This window comes from Eleutherodactylus coqui, chromosome 13 (assembly GCF_035609145.1).
Source record: "Eleutherodactylus coqui strain aEleCoq1 chromosome 13, aEleCoq1.hap1, whole genome shotgun sequence".
NCBI classification, from domain to species: Eukaryota; Metazoa; Chordata; class Amphibia; order Anura; family Eleutherodactylidae; genus Eleutherodactylus; species Eleutherodactylus coqui.
The window spans coordinates 122716289-122738221 of record NC_089849.1 but is presented as its reverse complement, the minus strand read 5'-3'; the positions used below and the strand labels follow the sequence as shown (position 1 = coordinate 122738221).

The 21933-nt window shown below is 50.5% G+C and overlaps 1 protein-coding gene and 1 long non-coding RNA gene across 3 annotated transcripts in view; one reads left to right on the top strand and one right to left on the bottom strand.

Moving 5' to 3' along the window:
* The window catches only part of LOC136588076 (zinc finger protein 84-like), a 130682-nt gene that overhangs the window by 62472 nt on the left and 46277 nt on the right, over positions 1-21933 (bottom strand). The gene's annotated exons all lie outside the window — the stretch shown is intronic.
* LOC136588138 (uncharacterized) lies at positions 1699-21479 on the top strand. The gene is made up of 3 exons (XR_010787543.1): positions 1699-1729; positions 21201-21277; positions 21429-21479. It is a non-coding gene; the product is annotated as an uncharacterized lncRNA (long non-coding RNA).

The following is a 21933-nucleotide window of genomic DNA, read 5'->3' as shown; positions in this document are numbered from 1 at the left end:
GGGGGAGGGGGGAAGGAGGGGGAGGGGGAGGGGGAAGGGGGGGGGGAAGACCAACAAAACGTGAGGTTTAATACCTCTCAAACTTAACAAGTATGGAATGCAAAATAGCATTTCAGAATAGCGCGTAGGCTATTGCCCCTATGAGGGCGCGGGGGAACCGACCGTGAAGCCGCTCTCTCTAGCGGCTCTGGCCAACTGGAAACAATGTGAAAATTGTGAAAACATTAAAGCATTACCGGCATGAAACAGAACGAATTTTAGACGAGGGATTCTTGCCACGGTGGAACCTGTAACAAAAAGCAAAGAAGAACCCTAGCAGACAGGATAGCGATGCATTAGGTTGTAATAAAGCAGATTAATCAGAGCTTTTCGTTAGCCCCGACTTTCTGCCAAGGGGAGCGTAAGGCAGGAGCCAGCGCCCCCTCCTGGCGGGGCCAGTCCGGGAGCGCTATCATTGGGAGTCCGAAGGCACCTAAGAATCCCGGCAGGTCCCCCAGGGATCTGAAGGAGGCCCTTTTATTTCCCTTCCGCGCCAGCAATTGGAATGGGTACCCCCACTGGTACTGGATCTCCTTCTCCCTCAGAGCTGACAACAGCGGTTTCAGAGCTCTTCTGAGTTGCAATGTCCTGCGTGACAAGTCCTGAAGAAGGAGGATAGGGGATCCTTGGAAGGTCAGCTCCCCTGCCTCCCTGGCTTTACGCACGATCATATCCTTTTCCTGGTAGAAATTAATCCTACACAGGACGTCGCGCGGTCTCCCCGGGTCCAGGGATCTCGGACCCAGTGTGCGGTGGATCCTGTCTATTTCGATAAACTTATCCGCCGGTCTCTGCAAAATGTCATTAAAAAATTTCTGGGCCCACGCCTCTAATTGCGCGCTTTCTACTTTTTCGCTTAGGCCTCTTATGCGCACGTTGTTCCTCCTGTGCCGGTTCTCTAAATCATCCATGTGCGCAAATAGCTCTTCAATCTGAGCTGCCTGCGTTTGAATGGCTTTCCTGTGGGACTCGGCAGTATCAAGAATTTTGTCTTGGAGATCTTCTACTTCTGTCAGGCGCTGACCCACGTGGACTATATCCTTCTGTAAAGCTGAAATGTCTCTCTTATGGGACGCCTCCAACTTGAGTAAAGCGCCATCCAGATCTCCTTTAGTAGGGAGGGAGCGTAAATGGGCTCTCCAGTCCCACTCTTCTCCTGTTTCACTGCATTCAGTGGGGCTGCGCTGGGGGATGGTGCTGTGCCTTGGGACTTGTGAGTGTCTCGGTGGGGTGCCTGCAGGGCTGCTTGACTCTCCCCTATCTTCCCTCTGGCTGCCTGGGCTGTTTGTACAGGGGACCTGATCAGGGGCTGCTGTGTGGGGGTGCACGTTCTGACCTGCATGAGACTGTCTCTGGAGCTCACCGCTGGTCTCTCTCCTCTGCTCCCTCTGGGACTTCACAGGCGGTGAGTGCCTCTCCATGTCTGGCCCCTCCGTCTCCTGGCCGACGCTTTCCTCGGGGCTCGTTTCCCAGGTCGCCCCCGCCGGACCTCTCGCTCCTGCAGCGCCGCCGCTCATCCCGCTCTCCTCCTCCGCCGGCGCCATCTTTGATCCTCCGATGCGGGCAGACGCCTCTCTTTGCGGGCGCAAGAAGTGTTCCAGGCCGCCTCTATCACGTCCCGACGGGTGCCCCGGCGTGCTTTGTGCTCTCCTGCGCCCCATTCAGCCCGTCTGCTGCGCTTTTAGTGCCGGTAAGCTATTATTTTTGGCCGTTGCCGCGGGAGCTCTCTCAAGGCACGGCTTGCTCCACCATCAGTTGGCTCCCGTCTATGTCTTTTTTAAAGTGGGGTGCCCAGAACTGGACACAGTATTCCAGATGAGGTCTGACTAAGGAAGAGTAGAGGGGGATAATTACCTCATGTGATTTAGACTCTATGCTTCTCTTAATACATCCCTGAATTGGGTTTGCCTTTTTGGCTGCTGCATTACATTGTTGACTCCTGTTCAGTCTATGATTAGAGATGAGCGAGCACCAAAATGCTCGGGTGCTCGTTACTCGGGACGAAATATTCGCGATGCTTGAGGGTTTGTTTCGAGTAACGAACGCCATTGAAGTCAATGGGCGACTCGAGCATTTTTGTATATCGCCGATGCTCGCTAAGGTTTTCATTTGTGAAAATCTGGGCAATTCAAGAAAGTGATGGGAACGACACAGCAACGGATAGGGCAGGCGAGGGACTACATGTTGGGCTGCATCTCAAGTTCCCAGGTCCCACTATTAAGCCACAATAGCGGCAAGAGTGCCCCCCCCCCCTCCCAACAACTTTTACTTCTGAAAAGCCCTCATTAGCAAGGCATACCTTAGCTAAGCACCACACTACCTCCAACAAAGCACAATCACTGCCTGCATGACACTCCGCTGCCACTTCTCCTGGGTTACATGCTGCCCAACACCCCCCCCCCCCCCCGCACGACGCAGTGTCCACAGCGCACACCAAAGTGTCCCTGCGCAGCCTTCAGCTGCACTCATGCCACACCACCCTCATGTCTATTTATAAGTACGTCTGCCATGAGGAGGAACCGCAGGCACACACTGCAGAGGGTTGGCACGGCTAGGCAGCGACCCTCTTTAAAAGGGGCGGGGCGATAGCCCACAATGCTGTACAGAAGCAATGAGAAATATAATCCTGTGCCACCGCCATCAGGAGCTGCACACGTGGGCATAGCAATGGGGAACCCATGTGCCACACACTATTCGTTCTGTCAAGGTGTCTGCATGCCCCAGTCAGACCGCGGTTTTTTATAAATAGTCACAGGCAGGTACACCTCCGCAATGGGAATTCCGTGTGCACCCACAGCATGGGTGGCTCCCTGGAACCCACCAGCTGTACATAAATATATCCCATTGCAGTGCCCATCACAGCAGAGCTAACGTCAGCTTTAATGCAGGTGGGCAAAAATTAATTGGATTACACTGTAGGCGAGGGCCCCAAAAAATTGGTGTACCAACAGTACTAATGTACTAATGTTCAGAAAAATTGCCCATGCCCAACCAAGAGGGCAGGTGAAACCAATTAATCGCTTTGGTTAATGTGGCTTAATTTGTAACTAGGCCTGGAGGCAGCCCACTTAAAATAAAATTGGTTCAGGTGAAAGTTTCAACGCTTTAATGAGCATTGAAATGTATAAAAATTGTTTACAAAAATTATATGACTGAGCCTTGTGGGCCTAAGAAAAATTGCCCGTTCGGCGTGATTACGTCAGGTTTCAGGAGGAGGAGCAGGAGGAGGAGGAGCAGGAGGAGGAGGATGAATATTATACACAGATTGATGAAGCTAAAAGGTCCACGTTTTTGATGGTGATAGAGAACAATGCTTCCATCCGCGGGTGCAGCCTACGTATTGTTTAGGTATCGCTGCTGTCCGCTGGTGGAGAAGTCTGGGGAAATCCAGGCTTTGTTCATCTTGATGAGTGTTAGCCTGTCGGCACTGTCGGTTGACAGGCGGGTACGCTTATCTGTGATGATTCCCCCAGCCGCACTAAACACCCTCTCTGACAAGACGCTAGCCGCAGGACAAGCAAGCACCCCCAGGGCATACAGCGCGAGTTCAGGCCACGTGTCCAGCTTCGACACCCAGTAGTTGTAGGGAGCAGAGGCGTCATGGAGGACGGTCGTGCGATCGGCTACGTACTCCCTCACCATCCTTTTACAGTGCTCCCGCCGACTCAGCCTTGACTGGGGAGCGGTGACACAGTCTTGCTGGGGAGCCAGAAAGCTGTCAAAGGCCTTAGAGAGTGTTCCCCTGCCTGTGCTGTACATGCTGCCTGATCTCTGCGCCTCCCCTGCTACCTGGCCCTCGGAACTGCGCCTTTGGCCACTAGCGCTGTCGGATGGGAATTTTACCATCAGTTTGTCCGTCAGGGTCCTGTGGTATAGCATCACTCTCGAACCCCTTTCCTCTTCGGGTATGAGAGTGGAAAGGTTCTCCTTATTCCGTGGGTCAAGCAGTGTGTACACCCAGTAATCCGTAGTGGCCAGAATGCGTGTAACGCGAGGGCCACGAGAAAGGCATCCTAACATGGAGTCAGCCATGTGTGCCAGGGTACCTGTACGCAACACATGGCTGTCCTCACTAGGAAGATCACTTTCAGGATCCTCCTCCTCCTCCTCAGGCCATACACGCTGAAAGGATGACAGGCAAGCAGCATGGGTACCCTCAGCAGTGGGCCAAGCTGTCTCTTCCCCCTCCTCCTCATCCTTCTCATGCTCCTCCTCCTCCTCAACGCGCTGAGATATAGACAGGAGGGTGCTCTGACTATCCAGCGACATACTGTCTTCCCCCGCCTCTGTTTCCCAGCGCAAAGCGTCTGCCTTTATGCTTTGCAGGGAACTTCTCAAGAGGCATAGCAGAGGAATGGTGACGCTAATGATTGCAGCATCGCCGCTCACCATCTGGGTAGACTCCTCAAAGTTTCCAAGGACCTGGCAGATGTCTGCCAACCAGGCCCACTCTTCTGTAAAGAATTGAGGAGGCTGACTCCCACTGCGCCGCCCATGTTGGAGCTGGTATTCCACTATAGCTCTACGCTGCTCATAGAGCCTGGCCAACATGTGGAGCGTAGAGTTCCACCGTGTGGGCACGTCGCACAGCAGTCGGTGCACTGGCAGATGAAACCGATGTTGCAGGGTGCGCAGGGTGGCAGCGTCCGTGTGGGACTTACGGAAATGTGCGCAGAGCCGGCGCACCTTTCCAAGCAGGTCTGACAAGCGTGGGTAGCTTTTCAGAAAGCGCTGAACCACCAAATTAAAGACGTGGGCCAGGCATGGCACGTGCGTGAGGCTGCCGAGCTGCAGAGCCGCCATCAGGTTACGGCCGTTGTCACACACGACCATGCCCAGTTGGAGGCTCAGCGGCGCAAGCCAGCGGTCGGTCTGCTCTGTCAGACCCTGCAGCAGTTCGTGGGCCGTGTGCCTCTTATCTCCTAAGCTGAGTAGTTTCAGCACGGCCTGCTGACGCTTGCCCACCGCTGTGCTGCCACGACGCGTGACACCGACTGCTGTCGACGTGCTGCTGCTGACACATCTTGATTGCGAGACAGAGGTTGCGTAGGAGGAGGAGGGTGGTTGAGTGGAGGAAGCATACACCGCCACAGATACCACCACCGAGCTGGGGCCCGCAATTCTGGGGGTGGGTAGGACGTGAGCGGTTCCAGGCTCTGACTCTGTCCCAGCCTCCACTAAATTCACCCAATGTGCCGTCAGGGAGATATAGTGGCCCTGCCCGCCTGTGCTTGTCCACGTGTCCGTTGTTAAGTGGACCTTGCCAGTAACCGCGTTGGTGAGGGCGCGTACAATGTTGCGGGAGACATGGTCGTGCAGGGCTGGGACGGCACATCGGGAAAAGTAGTGCCGACTGGGAACTGAGTAGCGCGGGGCCGCCGCCGCCATCATACCTTTGAAAGCCTCCGTTTCCACAACCCTATACGGCAGCATCTCCAGGCTGATAAATTTGGCTATGTGCACGTTTAACGCTTGAGCGTGCGGGTGCGTGGCGGCATACTTGCGCTCCAACACTTGCGCTAGCGACTGCTGGACGGTGCACTGAGAGACCTTGGTGGATGGGGCCGAGCACAGCGGAGGTGAGGGTGTGGGTGCAGGCCAGGAGACGGTAGTGCCTGTGTCCTGAGAGGGGGGTTGGATCTCAGTGGCAGGTTGGGGCACAGGGGGAGAGGCAGCGGTGCAAACCGTAGACGTTGAACGACCTTCGTCCCACCTTGTGGGGTGCTTGGCCATCATATGTCTGCGCATGCTGGTGGTGGTGGCTCCCCGGCTGATCTTGGCGCGACAAAGGTTGCACACCACTGTTCGTCGGTCGTCTGCACTCTCAGTGAAAAACTGCCAGACCTTTGAGCACCTCGGCCTCTGCAGGGTGGCATGGCGCGAGGGGGCACTTTGGGAAACAGTTGGTGGATTATTCGTTCTGGCCTTGCCTCTACCCCTGGCCACCTCACTGCCTCTTCCAACCTGCCCTGCTGCTGCACTTGCCTCCCCCTCTGAAGACCTGTCCTCAGTAGGCGTAGCAAACCAGGTGGGGTCAGTCACCTCATTGTCCTGCTGCTCTTCCTCCGAATCCTCTGTGCACTCCTCCCTCGAACTTACTCCAATTACTACTACCTGAGTGATAGACAACTGTGTCTCATCGTCATCGTCCTCCTCACCCACTGAAAGCTCTTGAGACAGTTGCTGGAAGTCCCCAGCCTCATCCCCCGGACCCCGGGAACTTTCCAAAGGTTGGGCATCAGTCAAGACAAACTCCTCCGGTGGGAGAGGAACCATTGCTGCCCAATCTTGGCAGGGGCCCGAGAACAGTTCCTGGGAGTCTGCCTGCTCCTCAGAATGTGTCATTGTAATAGAGTGAGGAGGCTGGGAGGAAGGAGGAGCAGCAGCCAGAGGATTCTGAGTTGCAGCAGTGGACGGCGCACAAACTCTGGGTGGACGATAGGTTGCTGGAAGCACTTTCTGCCATCCACGACAGGACCTGCTCACACTGCTCATTTTCTAATAAAGGTTTACCGCGTGGACCCATTCATTGTGAGATGAATGTGGGGACGCCAGAAACGTGCCTCTCTCCTAATCCCGCAGCAGTCGGCTGCGATACACCTGGATCAGGAGCTCGGCCTGTGCCCACACCCTGACTTGGGCCTCCGCGTCCTCGCCCGCATCCACGTCCTCTAGGCCTACCCCTACCCCTCAGCATGCTGTATTACCAGTAGTGCAGAAACAGAACGCTGTAATTAAATGTGCCGCTAATTGGCCTGTGGTTGGAGGCTGACTTCCCTTACGGAACGCACAGCAGAGCCAGGAAAGAATTTTGCGCACGCCTGTAGTGAGACGTAGGTGCGTATGACTGAGCTAGTGGAATTCACAGCGCAGAAGCAGTCAAGTGGCCAAAGGCCAGTAGTAGGCCTTAAGTATTTTGCTTCTATTTTTTTAAAATGCTGAGCTGATACAGCAGACAGATACTGTAGGCAGCGTATAATATTATGTATACTCTTTCCCTCTGGCGGGATGACGGCGATCATGTAACAGAGACAGCAGATCCAGGAAACAATTTTGCACAAGCCTGCTGTAACGCTTAGCTGCGTATTAATTAGGACTACTACCCCCAGCAGATAGATACTGTAGGCAGCGTATAATATTATGTATACTCTTTCCCTCTGGCGGGATGACAGCGCTGATGTAACAGAGACAGCAGATCCAGGAAACAATTTTGCGCAAGCCTGCTGTAACGCTTAGCTGCGTATTAATTAGGACTACTACCCCCAGCAGATAGATACTGTAGGCAGCGTATAATATTATGTATACTCTTTCCCTCTGGCGGGATGACAGCGCTGATGTAACAGAGACAGCAGATCCAGGAAACAATTTTGCGCAAGCCTGCTGTAACGCTTAGCTGCGTATTAATTAGGACTACTACCCCCAGCAGATAGATACTGTAGGCAGCGTATAATATTATGTATACTCTTTCCCTCTGGCGGGATGACGGCGATCATGTAACAGACAGCAGATCCAGGAAACAATTTTGCGCAAGCCTGCTGTAACGCTTAGCTGCATATTAATTAGGACTACTACCCCCAGCAGATAGATACTGTAGGCAGCGTATAATATTATGTATACTCTTTCCCTCTGGCGGGATGACAGCGCTGATGTAACAGAGACAGCAGATCCAGGAAACAATTTTGCGCAAGCCTGCTGTAACGCTTAGCTGCGTATTAATTAGGACTACTACCCCCAGCAGACACGCAGTAAACTGAAGACGGTCACAGGCAGCCCAAATATAGTATTTTTCCCGAATTTTTTGGAAAAAGCCCACTGCCTATATAGCCTGAATATCTCTTTCCCTGCCTCACCAGTACTGGCCCTATACTCTGTACAATGACTGCAGACTGCGGACGCAATGCTCTGCACGCCCGATATACAAAAAAAAAATTGTGCAACACTGCTAAAAGCAGCCTCAACAGTACTGCACACGGTCAGATGTGGCCCTAAGAAGGATCGTTGGGGTTCTTGAAGCCTAAAATAACTCCTAACGCTCTCCCTATAGCAGCTCCGGCACCAGCAGCACTTTCCCTGATCTCTGTCAGAATGCATCTGTGGCGAGCCGCGGGAGGGGCCGATTTATATATTTGGGTGACACCTGATCTCGCCAGCCACTCACTGCAGGGGGGTGGTATAGGGCTTGAACGTCGCAGGGGGAAGTTGTAATGCCTTCCCTGTCTTTCTATTGGCCAGAAAAGCCCGCTAACGTCTCAGAGATGAAAGTGAAAGTAACTCGAACATCGCTTGCTACTCGTCTCAAGTAACGAGCATCTCGAACACGCTAATACTCGAACGAGTATCAAGCTCGGACGAGCTTGATACTCTCTGTTACATGATCGCCGTCATCCCGCCAGAGGGAAAGAGTGTACATAATATTATACGCTGCCTACAGTATCTATCTGCTGGGGGTAGTAGTCCTAATTAATATGCAGCTAAGTGTTACAGCAGGCTTGTGCAAAATTGTTTCCTGGATCTGCTGTCTCTGTTACATGATCGCCGTCATCCCGCCAGAGGGAAAGAGTATACATAATATTATACGCTGCCTACAGTATCTGTCTGCTGTATCAGCTCAGCATTTGAAAAAAATAGAAGCAAAATACTTAAGGCCTACTACTGGCCTTTGGCCACTTGACTGCTTCTGCGCTGTGAATTCCACTAGCTCAGTCATACGCACCTACGTCTCACTACAGGCGTGCGCAGAATTGTTTCCTGGCTCTGCTGTGCGTTCCGTAAGGGAAGTCAGCCTCCAACCACAGGCCAATAAGCTGCACATTTAATTACAGCGTTCTGTTTCTGCACTACTGGTAATACAGCATGCTGATGGGTAGGGGTTGGCCTAGAGGACGTGGACACGGGCGAGGACGCGGAGGCCCAAGTCAGGGTGTGGGCACAGGCCGAGCTCCTGATCCAGGTGTATCGCAGCCGACTGTTGCGGGATTAGGAGAGAGGCACGTTTCTGGCGTCCCCACATTCATCTCACAATTAATGGGTCCACGCGGTAGACCTTCATTAGAAAATGAGCAGTGTCAGCAGGTCCTGTCGTGGATGGCAGAGAGTGCATCCAGCAATCTATCGACCACCCAGAATTCTGCGCTGTCCACTGCTGCAACTCTGAATCCTCTGGCTGCTGCTCCTCCTTCCTCCCAGCCTCCTCACTCCATTACAATGACACATTCCTAGGAGCAGGCAGACTCCCAGGAACTGTTCTGGGGCCCCAGCCTGGAGATGCTGCCATATAGGGTTGTGGAAACGGAGGCTTTCAAAGGTATGATGGCGGCGGCGGCCCCGCGCTACTCAGTTCCCAGTCGCCACTACTTTTCCCGATGTGCCGTTCCAGCCCTGCACGACAACGTCTCCCGCAACATTGTACGCGCCCTCACCAACGCGGTTACTGGCAAGGTCCACTTAACAACGGACACGTGGACAAGCACAGGCGGGCAGGGCCACTATATCTCCCTGACGGCACATTGGGTGAATTTAGTGGAGGCTGGGACAGAGTCAGAGCCTGGGACCGCTCACGTCCTACCCACCCCCAGAATTGCGGGCCCCAGCTCGGTGGTGGTATCTGCGGTGGTGTATGCTTCCTCCACTCAACCACCCTCCTCCTCCTCCTCCTCCTCCTACGCAACCTCTGTCTCGCAATCAAGATGTGTCAGCAGCAGCACGTCGCCAGCAGTCAGTGTTGCGCGTCGTGGCAGCACAGCGGTGGGCAAGTGTCAGCAGGCCGTGCTGAAACTACTCAGTTTAGGAGAGAAGAGGCACACGGCCCACGAACTGCTGCAGGGTCTGACAGAGCAGACCGACCGCTGGCTTGCGCCGCTGAGCCTCCATGGTCGTGTGTGACAACGGCCGTAACCTGGTGGCGGCTCTGCAGCTCGGCAGCCTCACGCACGTGCCATGCCTGGCCCACGTCTTTAATTTGGTGGTTCAGCGCTTTCTGAAAAGCTACCCACGCTTGTCAGACCTGCTTGGAAAGGTGCGCCGGCTCTGCGCACATTTCCGTAAGTCCCACAAGGACGCTGCCACCCTGCAACATCGGTTTCATCTGCCAGTGCACCGACTGCTGTGCGACGTGCCCACACGGTGGAACTCTACGCTCCACATGTTGGCCAGGCTCTATGAGCAGCGTAGAGCTATAGTGGAATACCAACTCCAACATGGGCAGCGCAGTGGGAGTCAGCCTCCTCAATTCTTTACAGAAGAGTGGGCCTGGTTGGCAGACATCTGCCAGGTCCTTGGAAACTTTGAAGAGTCTACCCAGATGGTGAGCGGCAATGCTGCAATCATTAGCGTCACCATTCCTCTGCTATGCCTCTTGAGAAGTTCCCTGCAAAGCATAAAGGCAGACGCTTTGTGCTCGGAAACAGAGGCGGGGAAGACAGTATGTCGCTGGATAGTCAGAGCATCCTCCTGTCGATATCTCAGCACGTTGAGGAGGAGGAGGAGCATATGGAGGATGAGGAGGAGGGGGAAGAGACAGCTTGGCCCACTGCTGAGGGTACCCATGCTGCTTGCCTGTCATCCTTTCAGCGTGTATGGCCTGAGGAGGAGGAGGATCCTGAAAGTGATCTTCCTAGTGAGGACAGCCATGTGTTGCGTACAGGTACCCTGGCACACATGGCTGACTTTATGTTAGGATGCCTTTCTCGTGACCCTCGCGTTACACGCATTCTGGCCACTACGGATTACTGGGTGTACACACTGCTCGACCCACGGTATAAGGAGAACCTTTCCACTCTCATACCCGAAGAGGAAAGGGGTTCGAGAGTGATGCTATACCACAGGACCCTGGCGGACAAACTGATGGTAAAATTCCCATCCGACAGCGCTAGTGGCCGAAGGCGCAGTTCCGAGGGCCAGGTAGCAGGGGAGGCGCAGAGATCAGGCAGCATGTACAGAACAGGCAGGGGAACACTCTCTAAGGCCTTTGACAGCTTTCTGGCTCCCCAGCAAGACTGTGTCACCGCTCCCCAGTGAAGGCTGAGTCGGCGGGAGCACTGTAAAAGGATGGTGAGGGAGTACGTAGCCGATCGCACGACCGTCCTCCGTGACGCCTCTGCCCCCTGCAACTACTGGGTGTCGAAGCTGGACACGTGGCCTGAACTCGCGCTGTATGCCCTGGAGGTGCTTGCTTGTCCTGCGGCTAGCGTCTTAAGCGTACCCGCCTGTCAACCGACAGTGCCCACAGGCTTACACTCATCAAGATGAACAAAGCCTGGATTTCCCCAGACTTCTCTTCTCCACCAGCGGACAGCAGCGATACCTAAACAAAACGTAGGCTGCACCCGCGGATGGAAGCATTGTTCTCTATCACCATCAAAAACGTGGACCTTTTTGCTTCATCAATCTGTGTATAATATTCCTCCTCCTCCTCGTGCTCCTCCTCCTGAAACCTGACGTAATCACGCCGAACGGGCAATTTTTCTTAGGCCCACAAGGCTCAGTCATATAACTTTTGTAAACAATTTTTATACGTTTCAATGCTCATTAAAGCGTTGAAACTTGCACCTGAACCAATTTTATTTTAACTGGGCTGCCTCCAGGCCTAGTTACAAATTAAGCCACATTAACCAAAGCGATTAATTGGTTTCACCAGCCCTCTTGGTTGGGCATGGGCAATTTTTCTGACGTACATTAGTACTGTTGGTACACCAATTTTTTGGGGCCCTCGCTTACAGTGTAATCCAATTAATTTTTTGCCCACCTGCATTAAAGCTAACGTTACATCAGCTGTGCTGGGCACTGCAATGGGATATATTTATGTACAGCCGGTGGGTTCCAGGGAGCCACCCATGCTGTGGGTGCACACGGAATTCCCATTGCGAAGTTGTACCTGCCTGTGACTATTTATAAAAAAACGCAGTCTGACTGGGGCATGCAGACACCTTGACAGAATGAATAGTGTGTGGCACATAGTGTGTGGGCTATCGCCCCGCCCCTTTTAAAGAGGGTCGTTGCCTAGCCGTGCCAACCCTCTGCAGTGTGTGCCTGCGGTTCCTCCTCATGGCAGACGCACTTATAAATAGACATGAGGGTGGTGTGGCATGAGTGCAGCTGAAGGCTGCGCAGGGACACTTTGGTGTGCGCTGTAGACACTGCGTCGTGGGGGGGGGGGTGTTGGGCAGCATGTAACCCAGGAGAAGTGGCAGCGGAGTGTCATGCAGGCAGTGATTGTGCTTTGTTGGAGGTAGTGTGGTGCTTAGCTAAGGTATGCATTGCTAATGAGGGCTTTTCAGAAGTAAAAGTTGTTGGGAGGGGGGGGGGCACTCTTGCCGCTATTGTGGCTTAATAGTGGGACCTGGGAACTTGAGATGCAGCCCAACATGTAGCCCTTCGCCTGCCCTATCCGTTGCTGTGTCGTTCCCATCACTTTCTTGAATTGCCCAGATTTTCACAAATGAAAACCTTAGCGAGCATCGGCGATATACAAAAATGCTCGAGTCGCCCATTGACTTCAATGGGGTTCGTTACTCGAAACGAACCCTCGAGCATCGCGAAAATTTCGTCCCGAGTAACGAGCACCCGAGCATTTTGGTGCTCGCTCATCTCTACGCAATACCTGTCATTCTGTATGTGATTTTTCACTTAAAGCACTTACAGAATGGGAGGAATTGGGCTAAGCTGCAGCACATGTGATAAAGTCCTCCAAACTGTGATAATTCGATTATATATTCAAATTGATCAGAGACTCAAAGAACAAAGAAAAGAGAAGGTGCACGTTTTTGGGAACCATCCTGCCTATTCTTTCAGTCAACCAGCATTTAACCTCCAGCAAAGAACCAAAACCGTACCTGAGCCAATTCAGATTGACGTCATCTGCAAACCCCTTTTCCTAGCAGAAAAGGAAAGTAGGCATACTTCGTAAAGAAGGAGGTAGACCCCTCTGACATAACCCGTTTGCAGCCATCTCTCTCCTTCCTTCGTCCCATCTAAATCGCTGATCCAATCCACCCCTCCCCACAGGTCCCCTCAAAAGCTGATCCACTCACCACCCCATAGTATGCTGAAACTCGGATGAATCCCGGTATGTGTTCCACAGTACCCATGTGCACCCATTCAAGCAGAGCCCCTCTGTATCCTCATCACCCAGCTCCTCCATGTACATGAGTTGGTTCAACTCCTGAAAAAATTCCAGGGTTGTGGGAGCGATGTTGCTTTGCCAGTGACACGGGATCACGGCTCTGGCCGCGGTAAGGAAATCCCTCAAGAAACCTTTTTTAATAGCAGCGAAAGGGCCAGGAATGATAGACAGCAACGCCAGTTGTGGGGTGGCCTCCACCGTGCCGTGCGACACTCCCTCATACAGCTCAAATACTCTCTTCCAAAAAGGTTGGATGAGTGGGCAATCCCACCAGATATGCAGCATGATACCAATTTCGGACCCACACCTCCAACACTCCTCTGGAACTGATGGAAATATGCGGTGGATCAGAACAGGGCATCTGTACCACCTGGAAAGAAGCTTAAATTTTTTTTCCTGTGCCACGCAGGCCAAAGGTAACTTGTGTGTAAATGTGAAGGCCCGCTCCCAATCAGAGTCCTGCAACTCCAAGGCCAGATCCCTCTCCCAACCCCCAACATACCCTGCACGAGCCTTTCCAGAATCATTCTATATATCTTAGAAAGGACCCGAGCTGGGAGACCAGCTCGCAAAAATAATTCCTCAATGGGTTCAGGGGAATTCCTGAAAATGCACGACCCCAAACGGGTCCTCCAGAATGAAGACAACTGGAGATACTTCGGTCCCTACTGAGAGTAGGGATCGCCGCCCAGTTGCCCGCCTGGGGTTAGCCAGGAGTGGAGGCAAGTAGGTAGGCACAGGGGTTGTGGGTGAGATCTAGGGCACCCGGGCTGGCGTATCAAGGGTAGTATACCGTAACATAATAACTGGCCCTTAAAATTGCTCTCCTATGGAGGCCAGGAGTACCCTTGCAAGTCAGTTGCAGGATTTAGTGGTCGTGATCCAAGGCCTGTCCGGTCGTATGGTGGCCCAGGAGCAGCGGGAGTTAGTGCATGTTTCTACCGCTCCTTCTATTCGAGTCCAAGTGTTGGCTTCCTGAGGTATTTTCAGGGGAGAGGAGCAAGTTTTTTGTTTTTCAGCAGGCATGTAGATTGTATTTTCGGATGCGGCCCCACTCCTCTGGCTCAGAATCCCAGAAAGTTGGGTTGATTATGTCCTTGCTTCAGGGTCCGCCCCAGACATGGGCCTACTCCTTACTCGAGAGTTCGGCTTGCCTGCAGTCAGTTGACTTGTTTTTTCGGGAACTTGGAGGTATTTTTGATGAGCCGGACCATGTGGGGTTGGCGGTATCCCATCTCATGTCTCTACGTCAGGGGCAGCAGTGGGTAGAGGACTATTGCTCTAAATTTAGACTGTATGCAGGTGAAACTTCTTGGAACGATAGCGCCCCTAAAGATGTGTTTTTGTTGGGTCTTTCTGACGCGGTCAAGGATCTACTCATTTCTCATCCCGCTCCCGTGACACTCAATGATGCGATGGAATTGGCGGTCAAAGCTGACAGGAGGCGGAGATCTAGAAAAGATGAACATCAGGCCCGTAAGGCTAGGGAATCCGGCAGACCCGCTCCCACTTCTCCCATGCCAACTTCTGGCGCCGAGCCTATGGAAGTGGATCACCTAAGGGAACGGCGGCGGTTCTGGATGACTCATCGCCTCTGCCTCTATTGTGGTAAAGCCGGACATCGTGTAGCGACCTGTCCTCAGAAGCATCTACAACATCAGTCTGAACCGGCGGAAAACTTCAGATGCTAGGCGATTTTTAGGAGGATAGCCTATGATCACAGGTACTCCCTGAGTTGTTAGTGCCTTGTCAGATTGGCTTCCGGAATTTCACTTGGTCCGGTCAAGCTTTTACTGATTCGGGGGCTGCCGCCAATTTGATTAGTTTAAGTTTTGTCAGACCTCTGATGACTGAATTCTCGGCGTTAAAGATTCCCATACGCTTCACTAGTATTAATTCTACCCCTCTGTCTGCAGGGCTTGTACAATGGAGGACTCCCATTCTACAGTTCACTGTGGGTGTTCTCCATTCTGAGAATCTGTCATTCTTGATAATGGTAAGGATGTCTGTTGATGTAGTGCTTGGTATGCCCTGGTCGGCACTGCACAATCCCCGATTTGATTGATCCACTCGGGAATTGACACATGGGGGGTTGTTCTGTCATAGTTACTTAGCTACTATATCCATGTGTTCAGCAGATACCATACATATTCCTGAGTATTTGTCTGATTTTCATGATGTATTTTCCAAGAAACTATCTGAGACTTTGCCTCCCATAGGGAGTGGGACTGTGGTATTGATTTGATCCCCGACAGTCCCATCCCTAGGGGAGCCATTTATAATTTGTCTGGGCGTGAGCACGAAGCCCTTAAGTCCTATATTTCGGAGTCTCTGGCCAAATGACATATCAGGCCGTACAGGTCCCCTGCCGGGGCAGGTCTCTTCTTTGTAGAGAAGAAGGATTGGACATTGAGGCCTTGTGTGGATTATTGGGCTTTGAATAAAATTACCGTGAAGAACCACGATTCCTGATTTATTGAACCAGGTGGTGTGGGCCCACTGGTTTTCCAAATTGGACTTAAGGGGGGCTTACAATTTAATTTGCATCTGAAAGAGATATGAGTGGAAGACCACATTCAACACCTCATTCGGACATTTTGAATGTCTAGTCATGCCCTTCTGACTTTGTAATGCCCCTGCTGTGTTCCAGGGATTTATGAACGCGTTCTTCCACGACTTCCTGAGGATGTTTTTGGTCATATATCTCGATGACATTCTGGTGTACTCCCCAGACTGGGATTCACATGTGCGGCACCAGAGGCTGGTTCTGACCCGTTTGCGTGAGTACCAACTTTTTGTCAAGTTGGAGAAATGCATTTTTGGTACTAAACAAGTGTCTTTCCTTGGTTATGTGATTTCACCCACGGAGCTTCAAACGGAGTCTGATAAAGTGGCAGCAATCTTCCAATGGGTCAGACCAGATAACCTGAAAGCTCTCCAGCGGTTTTTTGGTTTTGCAAATTTCTACCGTAGAATTATTAAGAATTATTCTGTTATTGCTTAACCCCTGACCGATCTTACAGAGAAGGGTGCTGACTTGGTAAGATGGTTGCCTGAGGCTATGAGGCTTTCAGTCGTCTTAAAAGGGTGTTTACTGCTGCCCCGATGCTATTACAGCCTGCCGCGCAGCGACCGTTCTTCATTGAGGTCGATGCGTCTGAGGTGGGGGCGGGGGCTGTATTGTCTCAGAAAGTCAGCGGGAGACCTGGGTAAAGTCCATGTGCATTCTTCTCATGGAAGTTCAGTTTGGCGGAACGTAACGATGTGGGTAATCGTGAGTTATTGGCAATTAAGTGGTCTCTAGAAGAGAGTGGTACCACCATCTTGAGGGGGTAAGGCATCCCATTACCGTGTATACTGATCATAAAAACTTGGTATATCTCGCCAATGCTAAGAGACTCACGGCTCGTCAGGCCAGGTGGATGTGGTTTTTTAACCAGGTTTAACCTTGTTGTTACATATATTCCAGGGGAGAAGAACATGAAGGCAGATGCCCTCTCACTGAGTTTTGGTTCGCCGGAAAGTGAGACAGTGGCTCCCGAGAATATCTTGGCACCTGGGGTGGTGGTGGCAGCTGTAGAATCTGATCTCGTTCCTCATCTACAGGATTGTTAGCAGGATGCTCCCTCGGGGGTGCCGGAGGGCAGATGGTTTGTGCCAGAGACCTTGCGTCTCAGAGTCATTGAAGAGTCTCACCCATCTGTTCTCGCAGGCCATCCGGGGCTCAGGGGACTCTGGATCTTTGTACTAGACACTACTGGTGGCCAGGCATGTCTCGGGAGAACCGCAACTTTGTTAAGGGATGCTCTGTCTGTGCACGCAGTAAAAGTCGTCGTCGGCGTCCGGAGGGGCCTCTGAGACCGTTACCGATGCCTTTTCATTCGTGGTCACATTTATCAGTAGATTTTATCACCGATCTACCTGAGTCTCAGAAGTTCACCACTATCCTAGTTGTTGTAGACCGTTTCTCAAAGATGGCACATTTCGTGGCGTTAAAGAAGCTACCTTTTTCGATAGACTTTTCCAAGATTTTTGTAAAAGAAATCATTCGTCTACATGGGGTTTCCGAGAACATTGTATCTGATCGCGGTGTTCAGTTTGTTTTGCAATTTTGGCGAGCCGTTTGTAGAAACCTGGGAACGTCGCTTTCCTTCTCGTCAGCATTTCACCCGCAAACTAATTGTCAGACTGAGCGGAAGAACCGGGATTTAGTGCAATATTTACGGTTGTTTGCTAGCGAAAAGGCTCATCAGTGGGCAGAATTCCTGCCATTGGCAGAGTTTGCACTAAACAACCGCACTTGTTCTTCCACTGGGGTATCTCCATTCCTGTGCGTATATGGTCAGCATCCTCGCTTCCTTACAACTATTTCTACTCCGTCTGCCTGCCCTGCAGCTGATGTCGCCACAGATGCGCTGTAGAGGGTATGGAAAGAAGTACAAAAAAAAACTGGAAGCAATGGGGCTCGTATGCAGTTGCGTAGTGGGAAGAGTCTGTCAGTATCTGAACCTTACAGGATGGGACAGAAGGTATATTTGTCTTCTAGAAATCTCAAATTGAAGGTTTCGTCTTTGAAACTGGCGCTACGTTATGTGGGCCCCTTTGTCATCACTCGTGTAGTAAATCCACTTGCTTATGAACTTGATTTGAAGCTACATGGAGGGTTCATAGCGTTTTTCATAAGTCATTATTGAAATCTTTTGACCCTTCGGCGCATGCACCTGTGAGTGTAGCTGCCGTGCATGAGCTCCCTTTTATTATGTTCTGTTGGGAGTTGGCCGTCTCACTCTCTCCACCCCTGGACGGAGGCTTTTGTTTTAAGGTCGGGCAGGGACTGGCAATCACTGCCAGTTATTGGTTTCCCTCAGTGTGCTAGCTAGTCTGCCTAGGTTGGTCTCATGCTTCTGTCATCTTGTCTGCTATACTTAGCTATTATCCGCTAGGTTTTTCCATCTGCCTAAGTTCTGCTTGGTATTGCTCATGTTGGTTATTTACATCTGTCTGTTCTGTCAGTATTCTACCCTTTCCATCTAGGTACACCAGCGTCCCTTTTTCGGTCCCCAGTGAGAGTAGGGACTGCCGCCCACTTGCCCGCCTGGGGTTAGCCAGGAATGGAGGCAAGTAGGCAGGGACAGGGGTTGTGGGTGAAATCTAGGGCACCCGGGCTGGCATAGCAAAGGTAGTATACCGTAACACCCTGGTAGTCAGTCTGACCCACACATCTAAGCAATTCTGGGTAATTGCAGTATGAGGCAAGGCTATCAGTCTATCCTCCACTGGAATCCATGGCAATAGTCTAAGATGGGGCCAGATCAAAGCTGACTCTAGACCCACCCACTGCTTTGAGGCTGCATGATGATGCCAATCCACCAGTCTGGTGAGGACCGCGGCGGACGAGTAAATTTTGAGGTCTGGGAGACCTACTCCTCCTCTGGATTTAGTGCGTGACATGGTCAGGTAACTAATGCGGCTATTTCTTCCTCCCCACACAAATCTGCGAAACATTTGTTGAATCTGCTTCAAGTAATGCGCCGGTAATTTAATTGGTAGGGTCTGGAAAAGGTACAGAAATTTTTGGGTCACTGTTCATCCGTTCAGCTCCTTTATCACTTTTTCTAGCAGAGGAATATAATTAAGGTGGTATAGAAAGGAAACAACTGCCGCTATATGTACCCCTAGATATTGGATGGAGGTTGAACGCCATCGGAAATCAAATTGATCTGCTAGGTGGGCTACCTCACCGGGTGAGAGAGATCTATTCATGGCCTCTGATTTGTGTAGATTAACTTTGAAGTTACTCAGTTGCCCAAATTTGGAGAACTCCTGCAAAATTGCCGGGAATGAGATGCATGGCTGAGAAATGAACAGGAGAAGATCGTCAACATATAAAGCTGTCTTACAGACCTGGGTCCCAACCTGCAGTCCCCGCACATCGGGGTTGTTTCTCAGTGCAACAGCCAAATGCTCCATAACAATAGCATACAGGACAGCGTTTTTAATAGATACTGGGTCTGATAGAAGGCCATTTACCCGAATCTGCGCCAATGGGTTCTGGTACAACGCCAGAATCCAGCTCAGAAACCGAGGCCCTAAGCCTAGGTGTGTCAGAGAGAAGTACAGCAAGTCCCAGCTAACACGGTCGAAGGCCTTCTCTGCATCCACCGAGAGGAGACCAAACAGTTGTGGTCACTATTTAATAATAAGTCCAGAGTGGCCCTCCCTGTAGTCGGCTCCCGTACAAGTTGAGTAAGGTAGTTATCTTTGATTGTTCTCAAGAACTTATCACTCTTGTGAGATTCACAGGTTTCATCTTCCCATATTATATCCGTGCAATTAAAGTCTCCCATAATTGCGGTTTGACACCTCTTCTATTTGCCTTATTAATAAGGTTTCAGTTTCTTCTTTTATTTTTGGTGGCCTATAGAAAACCCCTATAAGGATTTTTTTAGTTTTCCCTCTCTGTATTTCTACCCACAAAGATTCCATGTGTTCATCTCCTACACCTATATCTTCTCATAGCCTCAGCATGAAGCAGGATTTAACATACAGACATACTCCTCCCCCTTTCTGGTTCCCAAGGTCTCTTCTGAAGAGATTGTAACCCTGTAAATTCACCGCCCAATCGCACTTATCAGTGATGATGTGTTTCGAGATCTCTTAGATCAATTTGTTGTGGCTTATCTCAATGACCTGCTTATATTTTCTGACAGCTTTCAGGAACATCGCATGCATGTCCAGTTAAACCTAGAATGTCTCCAAAAGAATCATCTCTATATCAAACTGGAAAAATTTGAACAAATCAGAATTCACTTTCTCGGATATATCATCTCCCCAGATGGTCCGAGTACGGATCCTTGTGAAATTAAAGCTGTGGTTGAGTGGACTACTCCGAGAAATTTAAAGGATATTCAATGCTTTAAAGGGTTTGTGAAATTTACTGAAGATTCATAGAAGACTTCTCGAAAATCATCTTACCAATCACTTCGCTCACAAAAAAAGGCAAAGCATTCTTATGTTTTTTTAGGGCACAGGATGCTTGTGAAAACTCTTTTCACTTTTGCACCAGTATTGGTTCATCCAAATCCAGAGCGACCTTTTGTTGTTGAAGTAGACACTTCTGATTCTGCTGTAGGAGCGGTCTTGTCTCAATGAAGCAGGGATAAGATGCAACTGCACCCATGTGCTTTTCTGTCTTCTATCAAGTCACCTGTTGAAAGAAACTATGATATTGGAAATAAAGAACTGTTAGCCATTAAAGTTGCCTTCTCCGAATAGAGACATATTTTGGAAGGTGCCAATCATCCTGTAATAGTCCTTACTGGCCACAAAGATCTAGAATTTATCTGCGCAACCAAAAGACTGCAGCAAGACAAGCCTGTTGGGCTTTGTTTTCCTTCAGATTTAATTTTATCATTTCTTATCGGCCTGGTTCAAGAAATGGCAAGGCTGATGCCCTGTTCAGGATCCTTGCTGAATCACAGGATGGGTCTAATACAGACTGCACAATTTTAGCCCCCCCCCAAATTTCCTGGGTATTTTTTGACTCAAAAGAGTCTTCAAAATTCCAACAGTGGTAAGGATGTGGATCTCTCTTTCAAAAAGGGGTTTTGGATGCAAAACAAACTGTACGTTCCAGATTCTGTTCGACTTGAAGTCTTAAAACTTGTCCATGATTCTAAACTTGCAGGTCTCAGAAGAGAATACTCATAAATCCATGAAGGCAGTCAAATCCCTTTAGAAGTTATAACTCCCAGGAAGGAATTCATCGGGGAATCCGAGGCAGCTGATTGTGAATACTATATATTACTTATTCTAGAGGAGGACATAGACAGCTATGGCCCTAAAACATAAATTGTGGCCATGCAATAATACACGAGTCACATGATGAGCCAATTGCATCATCTAATGATGCCGGGATGCTGTGGGGCTGGTCGGATGGTGTAGTTTTACCTAATGTAAGTCCTTGTTATATATATCTCTCATTTGTACATCACACGTATGCTTAAAAAAGCTCTGAAACACTTTGCCCATATATTTCTAGGTGTATTGTTGCATGGCCAAGGGATTTGACTGCCTTCATGGATTTATGGGTGTTCTCTTCTAAAACACCCCTGTGAAGTAAGTACTTCAATTTGACTCTTTCTGATTGGTCTATCACCTGGAGCGCTGGGTTTTTTTTATTGTCTGATCATTGTTCACTTTTCTGCATGCTATCCAACATATAATCGGAATCCCCACTCATGCTCTTCATATCATTGGATGTCGTGAGGACCAGGGTGGATGAACCTATTGGAATCTTGTTGATTGCTATTGCCTAACAGGATTGAAGCGTGCCAGACCATCCTTTCCAGGAGATCCGAGCACGCCAGGGTGAGTTCTATTTAATTTTCTCACCATTGCACTTGGCATTTAAACCATCATATGAATCCTCACTTTATCCCTGGAGCGCTGCCTTTAGCCGATTGCTGTCCTCTTAAAGTATATACAATGGCCACCAGATTGTAAGACCACCCTCTGCACAGGGTGCTATATCAGTCTGAGACATTACATCAGTATGAGCCAGCTCTGATGGCGGCAGTACTATTCTTCCTCCTCCTCTGCAAGTCTCAGAGTGTCTCAGGCTGACAAGAGTATACTGTGTAAAGGGTAGACAGAGAACCTGGTGTCCGATTTACATACATAAGACGAGAATGCGCACAAGCATTGAAAAGGAGGGCATTAGGTATGTGAAGTATGCATTCTGTATATATAGTGGAACTTTTACTGTAAACTGG